The following is a 17,074-nucleotide window of genomic DNA, read 5'->3' on the forward strand; positions in this document are numbered from 1 at the left end:
AAATCACAATCCCCCTCTTCTTGAGCACCAACATCATCTGCAAACTAACATTCTATGCTGCCTAAATGCACTTCCCCTTCACCCCTTTACAGTCTCCAATCTCCTTCAAACTGGCCCTCCTACATTGGATATATTTCACCTGTGTTCATCTTATTTACAGTCTTGTAACTCACCCTATGCTCCTCCCTTGTGTTGTAGTACATATTCACCATGGCCATGTCCATCTGTTTTGCAAGCCCACTACCATCTCACCATCTGCAATCCTTTTAACTCCATACATACTCATCACTTCCACAGACCCTCTGTTCCCTTCTCCAACATGCCCATTGACATCTGCTGCAATGACCACTCTGTTACCCTTGGGTACAGTCATCACCACATCATACAAATGACTTCACATTTCTCTTTTTCATCCATCACACAACCAAGTTGTGTAGCATAGGAGCCCCGTTGACCTTGGGGCACACACCCAGTACAACACCAGGGTACAGAGGTCAACATGCTGGAGGTGGGTGGCACCCACACAATGGACAGGGAGCATGCAGGTAAGGGCCCAGTGGGGATTAGTGCACTAATGTGTCAGACATACATATATCTGTATTGTATCTACATCCATGTGCCAGGTGCGATTGCAGTTGTGGATGGGGTTTTCTAATGCACAGAGGTGCACATCAATGGTGAGGACAGAACCTTCTGTATTATTGGGGTTAGTACTGTAAATGTGCAGATATGCTGCATCCATCCTGTACCAAGGCCACATGTGAGTCTGCTGGCAATACCTCCCTCTCATAACTACCTAGGACACTCTGGTCTGCATATGGGACAGCAGCCTGATGCTGGTGAGTATGACATTGTTCTGTTGTTGCCGGGTAATACCCTAGGCATGTGAAGGGCATGCAATTTACCATGCACACAACTATTAGCAATAGCTACATTGCTTTATGTAATAGCTATGTTGCTTTATGTGCATGTTCACTTGTGGTGGGGTTAACTGCATTACATCACAGTGGTCACCACTGGGGCCTATCTGACATGAATTCAACATTTCTGTAGCATACCGCACAACTTGTCAGTGCCAAGACATCTGGACAGAGGCCAGCAAAATGGGCTGGAAAAACAGCCTATGGTAGGGACATATGTGACACATTAGTGGTATACAGTGTATATAAATTGTGTACAAACCCCTGTTAAGATGCAAGGTGTTCCTGTTACATACAAATTAGGACCACAATATGTCAGTCCACACCTCTTCCAGCCTTTAATTTGACCCATAACATGAACAGTTCACTTGTAAAACCAAGCATCTGGACTCATGCATTGCACCTACAAGGCTGGTCACCTGTGAGGGTGGCAGACATCATATCAGCATGATGTTTCAGTCAGGTATGATACCTGATTCTGCCATATGTGTCAGTACACCCACTGAGGCCTATTTGGCTGCAATATCACAAACATGGGCATTGTTAAGGCACACAGACCACTTCTGACCACATATAGGTTGCAAACATCTGGATATTCCAGACACATCTGTACAGGGGACTGTACAATGGTTCAACTTGTTCCATGTGAGGCAGTTGCTGTTACCACACTATATAAATAATGACAGTGGGAGGTGGTGACCAGCCATGTATGGTACACACATAAAAATTGTATAAGCCACACAAGATTTGATCCTCACACACACAAACAGTTGCCAGTATTGGGATTAACTCCTGCCTATCAAGTTATTTCTATTATAGTGCTATGCAGTTGTCAGACACGCCACAGAGCTTATGCATTTCTGCCTCATCCAAAGGTACTTCTATAGTGAATGACATTAACAGGGCTACTAAATTGGAGTGAGGGGGAAGTATACAGGGTAGTACACAGGTCGAAAATGGTATAAGCCACACGCTACATGACTGTCACACAAGCACACACAGTTGCCAGTAGTGTGATTAGAACTCCTGTCTATCTAGTTATTTCTATTATAGTACTACGCAGTTTTCAGACATGCCACAGACCTTATATATTTTTACCTCACCCATAGGTACTTCTAAGTTGGATGACATTAACAGGACTCCTAGATTGGGGTGAGGGGAAGTGTGAAGGGTAGTACACAAGTTAAAAATGGTATAAGCCAGACACTACATGATACACACACAAACACACACACTTGGCAGTATTGGGATTTGAACTCCTGCCTATTTAGTTATGTTTACTACAGAGTTGCACAGTTACCACACACACTATAGAATTTACTGAGCTTCCACTTGGCCAAAGCTGATGATAACTGCACAGCTGAGATAAAGCATTACAGGTGGCAGAAAGTCTGCCTTCAGTTCCACCCTTACATCGTGCTAGTTCTTTCTGTCTTGCACTTCACATAGCATTATGGCTTGGCACTTCACCAGGTTATTGTATCAATAAGTATGGCACACCTCGGAGCCATCAGCATTACTCATTCATTACAGAAGTAGCTCCAGTACTTACTAGTTATGTCCACTCCTCCTGCAATGATTGAAGGGCAATTATCTGTGCTTTGACCCATTAACCTGGTGCACTTGTTCATTCTGAGGCACTGTTGCAACTGCCTCATGTACACAGACAACCCTCCCCACTAAACTCCAAACACTCAGACCTGTGACAGTTACCCGTATATCACCCAATGTGGACAAATGCACTCTCCAGCAAAGACTCGACTAGCACGTCAAAAGCATAAGATCAACACCTGCACCACACCATGTGGAACATATAGCTCACCATGACACCCACTTTGACAGCCATGACATGCAGTGAAAAGCCACACACTCACCTTCACAGAGGTACTCAATGGACCTTCACTCAAACAGGACAGACCAGCAAGACACACCCAATCAGACATCACGACATGGCACATGCCAAGGGACACATATTTAACCTACACAGTGTGCCCCTCAACCTACGATCCTAAGGTTAACCACCTTGCACAATACAGTGATCATGGGTAACTTAATACTGAGGCACAAACATATCCCACTCACTAAGTTGAATATGGAGCCGCTAACAGCCAAATATCTATCACATGTCAGCATCCAACACATGACACAGCCAATCATGGCACTCCACAACAACTACGAGTATCACTCTGTATCCATGTGGTTGTGAATGACCTGGGACACACCTCCCTGGACTATATGACAAGAGACATGGTTGAACTCTCTGATTATATATTTTAGGCATGTGTGACAGTAGCCCTGAGCAGTATACCGCCATCACCCAGAATGATGCTGCAGTACTATCAACAGATGATTGACTACAACATTGGCTTACGTGTTTTGTGTCATTCTCAGGAGATCCAGTATCTCTCTGCTTGGGATGACATGATTGACAGAACTCAATGACTTGCCACAGATGTCCTACATCTGTCAGTGCTGGGTTTCCAGGTACTGGCTTAGTGTCTTGCCACCCCTATAATGCCTTATTAGGCAGTGTCCTAACGTAATTACCACCATAACAGCTAGACATGTATGCATTCTGGGGGTCATGCTGCTCAACAGTAGACATCTGTCAGGATGCAGTCACTAAAAGCACTCATCAGAGTCGAGGACATTAACATTTCTGCTGTAATGGAGAGGTGGTTCACAGCAACAGACAGTAGCCCTGCAGTAACAGGCTATAATGTATTCCTCAGCTGTCAGCCCCCAAACATGGACCACACCACACCTCCACAGGTGTTGTCGCCATATTTATTATGGATAGGAAGACCTCTCTAGACTAGTATCCCAGCATAATGCATTAGAGATTCTTTCTGTACAACTGCCTTCGTGTAATAGTGCAATCCAGACCGTAGCCTGCTATGGGTCCACATCTATGTCCCTAGACTGTCAATGCACATTCTTCAACACCCTGCCAGCTATGAAGGTCTACTGCATCACTGACATAGTATGAGACTTCAGCTACCCCTCCATCACCTGGGGAAAGTAGCCAAACTCCAGTACAGTGACCCAACGCTTCCTGGGATTCATCATTTCCAATGCTAGGTTGCTCATACTGGCCCCTGGTAAAGGCAGTCATTTGTAATATAGTGTTAAGCATTTATTGCACACACTACTGAGCTTACAGGGCTGACAGCTGGCCAAGGTTGCAGATAAGGGACTGACATCATCTGGACTGATAAGGTGGGGTACTATGAAGTGTCATGGATGGGAATGGCATAGAACTGTTTCACCTATAAACGAACACACAACTACCTCAGTCTTGCGCACACACACACACACACACACACACACACACACACACACACACACACACACACACACACACACACACACACACACAAACACACACACACACACACTTCTACATTTGCTAGGACTGAGATTAGAACTCCTACCTAACTAGTTATTTGTACTAGCATGTTATGTAGTTATTGCATGCACCACAGAGCTTACGGGACTGAGACCTGATGGAAGGCAGTTCTAAGATGACTGATATCTGCAGGACTGCTAAAGTGGTGAAAGGGGAGGTGTGCTGGACTTGAATGGACCCAAAAGCGTCTAGTTGTAAACATACACAATTTTACATTTGCCAGGACTGAGATTAGAATGCCTACCTAGCTAGTTAGTTGTACTACCTGGTTATGCAGTTATCGCATGCGCCACAGAGCTTATAGGACTGAGACCTGATGGAAGGCACTTCTAAGATGACTGATGTCTGCAGGGCTGCTAAAATGGGGAAAGCGGAGGTGTACTGGATTTTAATGGACCCCAAAACTATTAGTTGTGAACACACACACACACACACACACACACACACACACACACACACACACACACACACACACACACACACACTTTTACATTTGCCAGGACTGAGATTAGACCTCCTACTTAATTATGTGTACTACCATGTTATGCAGTTATCACATGTGCCACAGAGCTTATGGGGCTGGGCCTAACAAAAGTGACTGCTATGTTGACAGACATCTTTAGGACTGCTAAGGTGGGGCAATGAAAAGTGCACTGGGTGCGGAAGGCCTGTTCATTCCTAGATCCTACTGACATTTCTCTAAGTGTATGAGCATGCCCGGCGTGCCATTTATAGTACATGTGGGACTCCATTCCAGGGATTGTTGTACTCCAGTTCTGTTTGTTTTGTGCTAAAGCCTGTCAATCTGTTGGTGCAGGATATCTGGAGATAGCCTATCAAACTGTGGGGACAATGGGCCATACAATGATTGTGACAATTTCTCTCAGTAATGTATGGGTTGCAAGAGTTACATGGCTGGATTTAGCAGATATCTGTCATATATGGCATTTGACACTGTCATGTACTGTTTCAGTACCTGGTGACATACCTCCTCAAATATTCACAGTGATTTACTAGAGGAATACAGGATGGATGATGCACACACAAGGTTTATGGGCCAAATGCTACGCATTCTTGCACTATCCAGCCTGTTGAGGGGTGTGCCTACAAGCAATTGACTGCTGGTGCTGTGGAAATGGTCCAGTACCTTGGGGATATATTACAATGATGGAATCTCTGTGCATTTATGTTTGGGTCTGGTCTGATTTCCAGTCCACAGTTGGGTAATATAAATCAGACAGGATCAGGGTGGCAGGCAGTCTCCATATATATTTGTAGGGATAGGATATGTGGGAAGTGTGTGTGTCCTGGGCAGATATGTTTGGCTATAGCTACCAGTACTTTGCATTGGGGTCTCCTCAATGGTTGACTGCACTTAGAGGGTCTTGTGTGTGTCAGACTGCTTGACTAGCCTGGAGGTGTGTGTTTGTCAGACATATATGTATGGCCCACCTTATTTTCCTTGGGTGGCCACATGTTGGGATCAGGATGCTGCATAGGATGAGTGATCAAGGAGGGGTGTGTTACTCCCCATGGCTGTGGCCCAGGGTTCTGTGGGTGTGGACATGTCACCATCTTCCAGGGTTAAGCCTGCCTGCAGTGGGTGCATTCCCATGTATATACACTGAGCCCTGCCTGTTGACTGTATGGAGTATCACAGAATGTCCACATCCATGACTCATATATCTTGTTGTTACCCAAACAAGTATAGTTTTTCAGCACAAGTGATTTGCAAGTCACTCAGGATTGAAGGCAGATATTACAGACAGTTGACATTGCAGTTTCAGACTTTGTACCCATCACACAATCCACGCTACTACAAATCATTCCATCAACTTTATAACATTATTAGAGCAGTATTTAACAGGTGTCCTTCTCTTTGGACCTTCATCATCCCATTATTCATGGCTTTGTCCTGATTTCTGGCTCCCTGAGACTGGCAGGTTTGCTTCTAGCAGTTGTCAGCATGGCCTTTCTTTCTGTTTTATGGACTGTGTTATGTTGGTGTTGTGGACCCCATGATGCTCCCTAAATGGCACTGTGGGTGGAGCATAGGGATTTGCCAGAGGCCTGTAGTCCAGGTGTGACAATTGCAGGCCATTTGTAGTGGGCAGTGCATTCTGATGATCATATGTTCCCAGGCTGTCAGCAGGAGACACCCCTGGGATAGCATCAGTGAGTTGACTGTGGGTGTTACTGACAATTACTTTCTGTTACTATTGCTCCATCAGTCTGGGTGACAGCTAGATGCTGCTTAAGTCTGTGAACATGACACTGCATTCCTATGGGACTATGGGGAGGTGACACAACTGTACACGTTACACATCTGCAAAGACTGTGCTGATATTTGCTTAACATTTTGGTCCCATGTCGCATGGTGGTGTGCCCTATCATTCAGACTACAGGCATAACAGTATCAACCACAGGTCAGATTGTTCTGGCATAGACATTTATATTTTCAGACATCTTACCTTTCAAAGCCATACTGCCACTGCCAGACCTGCTGTGATATCACAGTGTAAGAGTCTGTGGGTGGGGATATCATGGGTTTCACCATGTGGAGGCCTTTGCCAGACATTTCTGTATGATTGTGTACAGCTGATCTGTTGTGTGGGGTTGGTGGTGGTTATGGGACCCCCACTTTGACATCCATGAATGTGACCAATGACCCCACCCGGTTATGTGGCGCACAACATATAATGCAGTGCTATTTGTCGACTAGGGTGATACTGCATGGTGTGGGTAGAGCAGTACTGGGGATACGCATCCTACTGTCCCACAGAGCTGTCCGTTGTCTGCTGCTATCCCAGTTAACAACCCCATTCCATTATATGCTTGATCAATACCATAGATATGCTATTGGAAATGTCCACCCCATTATTTTAATTTGTTACAGAGACTGGCTTACCTTGTGCCTGCAGCTGTTGTTTGGGTGGAGCTTGAGTGCTGACTATGTCTGATGCACATGATACATTGCCTATACATGGTCAGGTATAGGTGGGGTGATGTTTGTCATCCATTTTACTGTATGTGCGAGTCAGAGAGAGAGAGAGAGAGAGAGATCAGTCCTTGGGGCCTTACAGTGTCAGTGTATGTGCTGTGCATTGGCTCTTTGCCAAGGCCAGGGTATACTGGGCATTCCTCCATCTTCCTACAGGGGCAGGCTCAAGATGTTCTTCCTCTGAGTCACTCTGTGCCTGTGGAGGCCTTGGCAATGGTGGGAGGCTATATGGCCCTTCCCCATTTTGTTCCTGCTGCAGCTGTTTCTGCAGGATCATATTGAGTAGCATGGCATATACTGCGACCATGTGTGCACATGTGGCTGGAGAGTACTGCAAAGCTCCACCAGATATGTCAAGGCAGCGGAACCATGACTTGAGCATCCCAAACACATGCTGTGTAATGATCCTGGTTTGTGCATGTGCCTCATTATGGCATTCTTGTATGGGTGTGTGTGCATTTCTGATGGGTGTCATCATCCACGGCTCCAGTGCATAGCCAGCATCCCCCACTAAATGGCCATATGGGATGTCCCCCCTAGCAAACCACTGATACAGCTGTGAGGGATGCCAGATGTGGGAGTCGTGAAAGCTTCCAAGGCAGCCAGCACACACACATTCAAGATAATGCTCTGGACAACGCACATGACCTGGCATTTGATGGAATGGAACCCCTTGCGGTTTATGTAGACCCTATCCCAGTCACCAGGTGGTGCTTTGATGTGGATGTGCATGCAGTCTATGGCACCCAGTACCTCCGGGTAGTCTGCTACATGGTGGAAGAGATGCATATTGCCAGTCAGCTCATCACAGGTGCTGGGGAATTTAATGTGCTCCATGGCATGTCTTCGCATGGTATGCAGGAACTGGTGGAGTATCCTGGAAGCAGATGCCTGTGAGACCCCCATGATATCCCCAGTTGCTCTTTGGAAAGTACCTGTAGCTAGTATTCTTAGAGCTGCACATACCTTGGTATCCGCTGGGATGGGTTCCCCCCTGTTTGTTCTGGATGTGAGGCGAGGCCGGCACAGCTCCACAATTTGCTGCAGTATGTCCCTGTCCACACTGTAGCACTCTACTATCTCCAGATCATGCAGCCCCTGGTAGGTTACCCTGGGCCGAAACACTCTTCTCCTCCACCTCATAAGTCTGGGCAGTTGTCAGCATTGTCCTCTTCACCACCCTCAGCCTCTTCTACATACTGATGTATGAGAGCAACAGCAGCCCCTAACATTTTAGTAGTTTTGTCAGGAAAAATTTCCTCATCTGTGTATACCAGGGGTGTAGAGTTTGTGGGAAAAACCAGACTAAAAGGTGTTTGCATAGTTTATAGTGGTGTGCTGTAGATGCTGCCTGTGTAATTGGCTGAGTATTATACATTTCACCTGCCAGCTCTATTACTTGTATTTGAATGCCTCTATTCTACTATTTCCCTTTTTTTTCCTTTTCCCCCTACCCATCTCTGCCCATTTTAAGCCCAGAGGCACACCACACAAACAGGCTGCCTAAATGTAAACAGTGCTGCTATTTCCGTCTGTGATTTTGTTTTGTTTTTGTTTTGTTTTGTTTTGTTTAAGACCCAGTGCATGCCGCACAAACCCGTTTAGCTAAGGTAAATTTTAGCAGAAATGGCCCTCCCCTGGCCATGAACATAGTCTTCATTTCATGCTATAAGATATTATTGCTTCAGACACACACCCTTGCTTAGCTGTGCATAGCTAAGTGCAAACCAGGGCAATAGTGCTCCAATGTACTTACAGCAAGCATGACACACCCCCTTTTTATGTCATTTACTCCTGCTTATACGGCCATATTAGAGCACCTACATGTTAGGTGCAGTCTGACACTTAGAAGAAATATGTGATTCAGTAAGATCCCCCTCATTTGCATACCCCACTGCCTTACTCTTTAGTTACTGCACTCACACTGAACCTTTCCCCTTAGCAACCACTGTTCCCTGGTATTGTTTTCATTCTGCATGTCATTAACTATAATGGCAAAAATTACTTTTTTCATTTATTTTATTTTTATTTTTGGCACGATCCCATTTGTGCGCCACTGCTCTATACTTAAACATCTGAGATTGGCCAAAAAAATAAAAGCTTTATTTTATAATATTTAAACTATTTTTCATGCCAATGGCCATATATTTGACCATCGGCATGCTTACTAAATATAATACATGCTTTCTTTCAAGCTGTCATGCCTCCATTTTGTAATTTGCAGAAATGTATTCAGTTAGTAACTGAATACATTTCTGCAGGTTACACTATTCCTACACAGACACCTGCCTGCTTCTTGGACCGCTAATTCACCTCATTTGCATGTTTTTCACCAGCAAATGAAGTAATTCGCATATAGTAGTGGTGTCCATGCAGGAATAGTGTAGGAGCGCTCGTGCATATCCAGGAAGCTCGATCCTGGATCGGTCATCTGCCATATTGTGTGCAGCAGCTCTTGCACTATTCCTACACTCCATGCAGAGCTTGCTGAATCCGGGGAATATCTTTACATCTGAACTCTTTTTATCCTTGCAAATATAAGTCTTTGACTGTGGCAACCCTGGGAAATCCTCTTAAATGATTGCTTTGAATACCCTTGGTTGAGGGTTCGAATCTATACAGGTCCCTGCTACAAGATAGTAAAAATACTTAAACATATTAAATATACACAAAAACATACTCGGAGGCTCAAAATAAAGATCTGCCTAAGCAGCAGAGACATCCAAAGCAGACACCCAAGCAACCGCTACCCCAAAACAAAACACGTGCAACACATATCTCACAAAGCCAGTGTGCCGAACAGTCACAGCTCTTAAGACTAAACAACACACCTGATACACTTGAAATAGGTGACTCTATCATCAGGCACACTGACGTCCCGCTCACCAGGCTGAACAAGGAGAGGATCACGGTGAGCAGCCTGTCGGGCGTTAGGATCTGCCACATAACACAAGCACTCAGGTCACTCCAAGGCAAGTACAAATATGACTCAGTCATTGTCCATGCTGGTGTGAATGACCTGAGACGCACTTCCCTGGACTACATGAAAAGAGACATAGAGGAGCTCTCTGAGCATGTAGCCCAGGCCGGTATGACCCTGACCTTGAGTAGCATCTTACCCTCACCAAGAATGTTGCCACAATATGAAGACAAGATGATCAATTTCAACAATTGGCTTAAGTACTGGTGTCATTCAAAGGGGATCCAATGCCTGTCAGCTTGGGATGATATGCTCGATAAGCCACGATGTTCGCTAGGGACGGCTTGCACCTGTCACCCCTGGGCTTGGATATTGGCAAAGGCTCTTGCTACCCCCATAGTGCCTTTTTAGGCAAGGCTGAAAAGACAAACCCACCTCCATAGGTATCACAAGGGATAAGAAACTAAGAGTAATGCTACTCAACGCCAGAAGTCTAAACCTCAAGATGCATGCACTCGAAACTCTCCTTAGCATGGAGAACATCGATATCTGTGCAGTAACAGAAACCTGGTTCAGGGATCCGAGAGCACCCCAGCACTACCAGGTTATACCTCATACTATGCTTTTCGCCCCAAAACTTGGACTGAACCACAAAAGGAGGGGAGTATCGATATTCATCAAAGATACCCAAACCTCCAGGTTGGTGGCAAAGCACGAAGCATCAGAGACTATCCATGTGCAACTAACAGTGGGTAAAACTGCCTTCCAGTTTATAGCCCGCTACAGACCACCCTCCCAAACCCAGGAACCCCACTCGGCTTCCTGAGAACACTGGAAAATATGAAGGTCTCTCCAAACACCATTATATTGGGCAACTTCAACTACCCAAACATAGACTGGGAGCATTACTCTAGCTCCAACACCCTAGCCCAAAGGTTCCTAGAATTTATAAATTCAAATGCTATGGAACAACTTGTTACCACTCCCACAAGAGGGGAAAACATACTGGACCTGATCATCACCAACATGGGGACTCTATGCTCCAGACCAGAAGTGTATCCCTCACTGGTAAGATCAGACCATAAACTAATCTCACTGGATATTCACATCCCGACCCCACCCCCTGCCCAGAAAACCACAGTGAAAAACTTCTCTAAAGCAAATTTCACACTCCTCAAAACTGAGGTGGAATCCTTCAAAGCCCCTGGGCCTGTGGAAAATACAGCCCAGACCACAGAATCCTTTATAAATGCATTCTATAAACACCTTCAGGAATGCATGGATCATGCGATCCCAAATAAAACCAAGACCCAATCCTCCAAAGGCAGACGTCCTGTCTGGTGGACCCTAACCGTAAACAAACTATACAATAGAAGGAGGAAGCTACTAAATGATAGAGCAAAATCCCAAAAAGGGAAGGCATCACTGATCAGTATTAGCAAAAAACTATGGGCACTCATAAAATTGTCTAAGGCCAGCTTCGAGAGAAAAATTGCACAGGACACTAAGGATAATCACAAGGCTTTCTTTAGTTATGTTAGGAACCTGGGTGGTAATTTCCAGATATGCTCAGAATTAGTCCAAAATGACAAAAAATACACCGAACCCACAGACATTGCCAACATCCTAGCTGACAGGTTCAGCGCAAACTTCTCCCCTCCCACCAAAGGGCAAATATCTATCCCAGCAGAGTGCTGCCCCCTGACATCTCAGATGCTCAGGTAAGAGCCGCCCTCTCCAAAGCAAAAAACACACCATCAATGGGACCAGACGGTGTCCCTGGCTGCATCCTACATGAATTCCAAGAAGAGCTAAACCCAAACATAAAACTACTGTTCAATCTCAGCCTTACTACAGGATATGTGCCCAAAGAGTGGCGTACAGCAACAGTGGTCCCTCTCCATAAAGGTGGTGCCTCAACGGATCCTGGAAACTATCGCCCCATATCTTGGAGATTTGAACTAACCTGATACTTGGTTATCTGGTCCATTCAAGCACCGAAATACCTGCCTACTACCCTCCTGGAAGCACAGAAATTTCTCCAACTAAGGTCATACCCTTCAGCTCCCTGAGAAAACTACTCAATAAGACAGTGAAACTTGGTTATCTGGTCCATTCAAGCACCGAAATACCTGCCTACTACCCTCTTGGAAGCACAGAAATTTCTCCAACTAAGGTCATACCCTTCAGCTCCCTGAGAAAACTACTCAATAAGACAGTGAAAGTATGTCCTGTTTTGTATGTCTGTGCTAACTAAAAAGACTCTCATAGGTTAGTTTAGCTTCCCTCCAGAACAGCCAGCAGTCAATAACCCCCTTTTCCCTTTCTTCTACTAGTGCTGAATCTCAATTTATATCTTCTCACCTACTCCTATTCCTTTCTTTCTTTTAACATTATTACTTGTTCCCTTTGTTTTTTTTTAGCCCCTTGCTTAGGAACCAGTCATTGCAGTTAAATAACTGGCCACAAGGTGGTGCTTCCACACCTCTCTATTTTCTCCATATAGAGTTTCTTCTAACCTCCCTTATACCTCACTTACTAGTCTTTTAAACAGAGTCTCTTTCCTGACCTGCTCCTTCTTACCCTCTCCTCCTCACCTTTCCTATACCACACTCTAGTTTAGTTACATATTATAACTCTACACATTAGCTGACTTTAACAACTAAACTTGCACTCCATCTCTGACCTACCTGCTCCTTCTTCCACTCCACAGATTGTTTTCCTTGGCAATATACTCTCTTGTGTCCTATTGCAGATCTTTTTATTCCCCCATAGCTCTCCCACCTTATTAGTTTTACATCAGTATTTAGGTCTCCTATGTCCTATTATCACCCTCTCTCCTATTAGGCTCTTTATCCCTGGATTCCCCTAGCTTTCCACTCTATCTTTACACTTTACTCCGCACCCACTTTCCTTAGCTATACTCCTACCTCTTTGCCCCTCCTCTGTTACGTACCTATCCCACTGTCTTCCAAACTGTTGTTCTCTTTCCCGCATATTTCTGCCTATATCCGGCTTTCTGGGTTACTTCCCTTCCCTCCCTCCCCCCAGGTCTCCCAATAACGTATAAGTATACCCCACTATTCACTGACGCCATTTTATTTTCTCCGCTCTCTACCTGGCTGCTGAGCGTCCTATCTTGGAGGTTTGAACTAACCTGAGAGTAAGCATTTTTTATTACTTTGTATTAAGAAAACTGCTTGCTAAGGCTACCTGTAAACGGACATATTCAATCCTAATCTGAGTGATATGTTTGTTGACGTCTGACTGTTATTGGGAGTTGCTTTATGTACTTGGAATCATTGTAAGATTTGTGAATATGTGCTCTTAAACTTGTAGTTCCTACTGAAACTTTCTCTGCACCAAGTGTTTGCTTCTTTGCTCTAATGAACTGGATCTGGTGCTGATAAGTATTTGGACTTGCCTATCATCCACATGTGGGCTTATAAACTGAGTGCATCAGAGAGTAGCATTTAGCAGACTTTTATTAAGAGTGCTTTATCTGTTTGGTAGTCACTGTACTAGTTATGAATACCTGTTTTTCAATGCAAAGTACCTACTTAAACTTTCTATGTATCTAGTGCATGCTTTTTATCTCCTATGAACTGGATCTAATTCCGACAATTATTCGGACCTGCCTAGCATCTCTAATTGGCCATATATATTGTGTGTGTCACAAAATAGCGCTACAAAAACTGTTTGTTTAATACGCACTGTCCTTTAGTAAATTTGAACTGATACCGTGTACGGCTTGTTGCATTTAGCCGCGGTTCCCTATCGCTATCGTTTTTTTTTTACCCAATTACCGTCCCGGGCATACTTTTATCTTAACCTTATTCTTGAACCAGGATCTCACTCCCATTAGTCGCACGCTCACTGGGTACAGGTCTTATGCACTTAGTGAATGCATTCTACCGTATTTTACCTTAATTACTTCGCGACTACCCGAGGCGTTTTTCTTTTAAGCTGAAAGCAGGATATTATTTTTCTGCAGTCGTATCACCCCAGGCTAAATGCCTATTAACTTCCTAAGCTATAGTGTTTTTACACTGTAGGTCTCCGTGTGTTACAACCTATATCATTAAGAATTTTTAAGTAATTACCTTACAGTTTAACATCAGCTTTTTGTGAAAGGTATATTAACTGTCTCATTCAACAATTAAAACAAAGAAATACATTGCCTATACTCTAACATTGTATCTAAAGCTTGTAATGTGTTCAATTGTTAGATTCTTTGACATATCTGAGTTTTTATTTCATTGACTAGATATTCTTAACATGTATATATTACTGCTTTTATTGTTGGCAAATGTTTTCAAAGGTATCTGTTATAATTGATTTTGCTTTCTAATATTTATACTGTAAGCCTCACTACCTTTCTCTTTTCCTATCCTATACTAGCTTGGTTATCTGGTCCATTCAAGCACCGAAATACCTGCCTACTACCCTCCTGGTAGCACAGAAATATCTCCAACTAAGGTCATACCCTTCAGCTCCCTGAGAAAACTACTCAGTAAGACAGTGAAAGTATGTCCTGTTTTGTATGTCTGTGCTAACTAAAAAGACTCTCATAGGTTAGTTTAGCTTCCCTCCAGAACAGCCAGCAGTCAATAACCCCCTTTTCCCTTTCTTCTACTAGTGCTGAATCTCAATTTATATCTTCTCACCTACTCCTATTCCTTTCTTTCTTTTAACATCATTACTTGCTCCCTTTGTTTCTTTTTAGCCCCTTGCTTAGGAACCAGTCATTGCAGTTAAATAACTGGCCACAAGGTGGTGCTTCCACACCTCTCTATTTTCTCCTCATAGACTTTCTTCTAACCTCCCTTATACCTCACTTACTAGTCTTTTAAACAGAGTCTCTTTCCTGACCTGCTCATTCTTACCCTCTCCTCCTCACCTTTCCTATACCACACTCTAGTTTAGTTACATATTATAACTCTACACATTAGCTGACTTTAACAACTAAACTTGCACTCCATCTCTGACCTACCTGCTCCTTCTTCCACTCCACAGATTGTTTTCCTTGGCAATATACTCTCTTGTGTCTTCCCGCTCCGTTCGCCCTTTGGGCTCACTCCACTCCCCTACCCGTCCCCCAATTCTCACCCGCCCCCAGTACCTCTTAACTTATACCCTCATACTCCCACCCCCTTTTACCAACAGCCAATCATAGAATCTACAACAGCCACACCCTATATCTATACCTCTACTCCCCTCAAGTATAAATCTCCTCCCACTACTATCTGTATTATCCTACATAAAGTCAACCCCCACTTCTCTCCTTCTCCTCTAATATCTACTACACTCTTCTACCATGCCTAACCAATACCAATGGTTACTAGTACTCTCACTCCTGACAACTCTTACCACTACCTACCTCTTAACCTCCTATGAACAACCCCTCTTCTCTACTCTTACTATCCCTTCCCAACAAACTCTAACAACTTATCCACCTTCATCAATAAGCTTTTTTAATGCCATCTACAAGCCCAGGTACTTTCAAGCCAAATATCACCGCCTAACTCACATCAGATACTCAATTCTAAATATTAGAAAATTATGCAACTATCATTGTAAACCTCTCCAGTACTACAACTTTATACTAATCCATTCCTTAACACATGGTGACATTCACCCCAACCCAGGCCCAAACCATCACCCATCCCCCACTAACTGCAACAAACCTAATATAATCCCTTTACAACCAACCAAACCTTCCAAATCACTCTCTATAGCCCATCTAAACATACATAGTATATGCAACAAAATACCACAAATTCATGCTCTTCTAGATGTCCAGCAATTTGACACCCTCTGCCTAACCGAAACATGGCTCAAACCCACAATAAAAGATACTGAAATTATTCCCCCAGGCTATTGTATCTTTAGACAAGACCGCACAAATAAAAAAGGTGGAGGGGTAGCAATTCTCTACAAAACAGGACTACAAATCAACAAAATAAATCATAAACTACCCTTAGACAACTTAGAAATAATTATTACTAAACTCCAACTTAACTCACACAAATCAGTTAACATAATCTGCACCTATCTCCCCCCAGGTAAAAATCACCCACTATTAGAAGACTTATTAAACTGGCTCTCCTCAAATCTCCCTCAGGAAACAATACTACTACGTGACTTTAATATTGACTGGCACTTATGTAACAACACCAATCCATCCACCCTGATTAACCTGTATGGCTTCTCACAAGCTATAAACTCTCCAACCAGAACAAATAAACTTAATAATAAAGAAACCATCCTGGATTGGATACTAACAAACAGTCCACCACAAAACTATACAACAGGAACCCTCCCAGATGACCTTAGTGACCACTCTCTAATATACATTATTAGACATAAAACAAGTTTAAGTATCCCCACTCCAGTCAGAACTGCCCGTAGCAAAAAACATTTTAACTACGAATTGTTCCTAACTGAACTTAAACAATGCAATTGGTCTCCCCTTAAGTCACTCCCTATTAATGAAGCAGTTAATTACTTCAATAACTCTTTCCTAGCAATCCTAGACCATCATGCCCCAATGCGTTCCATAAGAATGAAAAACAAACCAGCACCATGGCTCTCAAATTCAACTAAGAAACTAATCCATAATAGAAATAAATCTTGGGCCAAATGGCGTACCACGAAAGACACTAGCGATCACCAAACTTTTAGACAACAAAGAAATTTAACAAAAAAAGCCATCCTACAAGATAAAAAGAACTTTTATATCCAACTTCAGCAATCTTCCTTCAACAGCCACAAACATTCTGGTCTACTATTAACAAACTACTTTCCCCAGGCAAAGTTGCCAC

This window comes from Protopterus annectens, chromosome 4.part0 (assembly GCF_019279795.1).
Source record: "Protopterus annectens isolate FY-2018-M chromosome 4.part0, PAN1.0, whole genome shotgun sequence".
NCBI classification, from domain to species: domain Eukaryota; kingdom Metazoa; phylum Chordata; order Ceratodontiformes; family Protopteridae; genus Protopterus; species Protopterus annectens.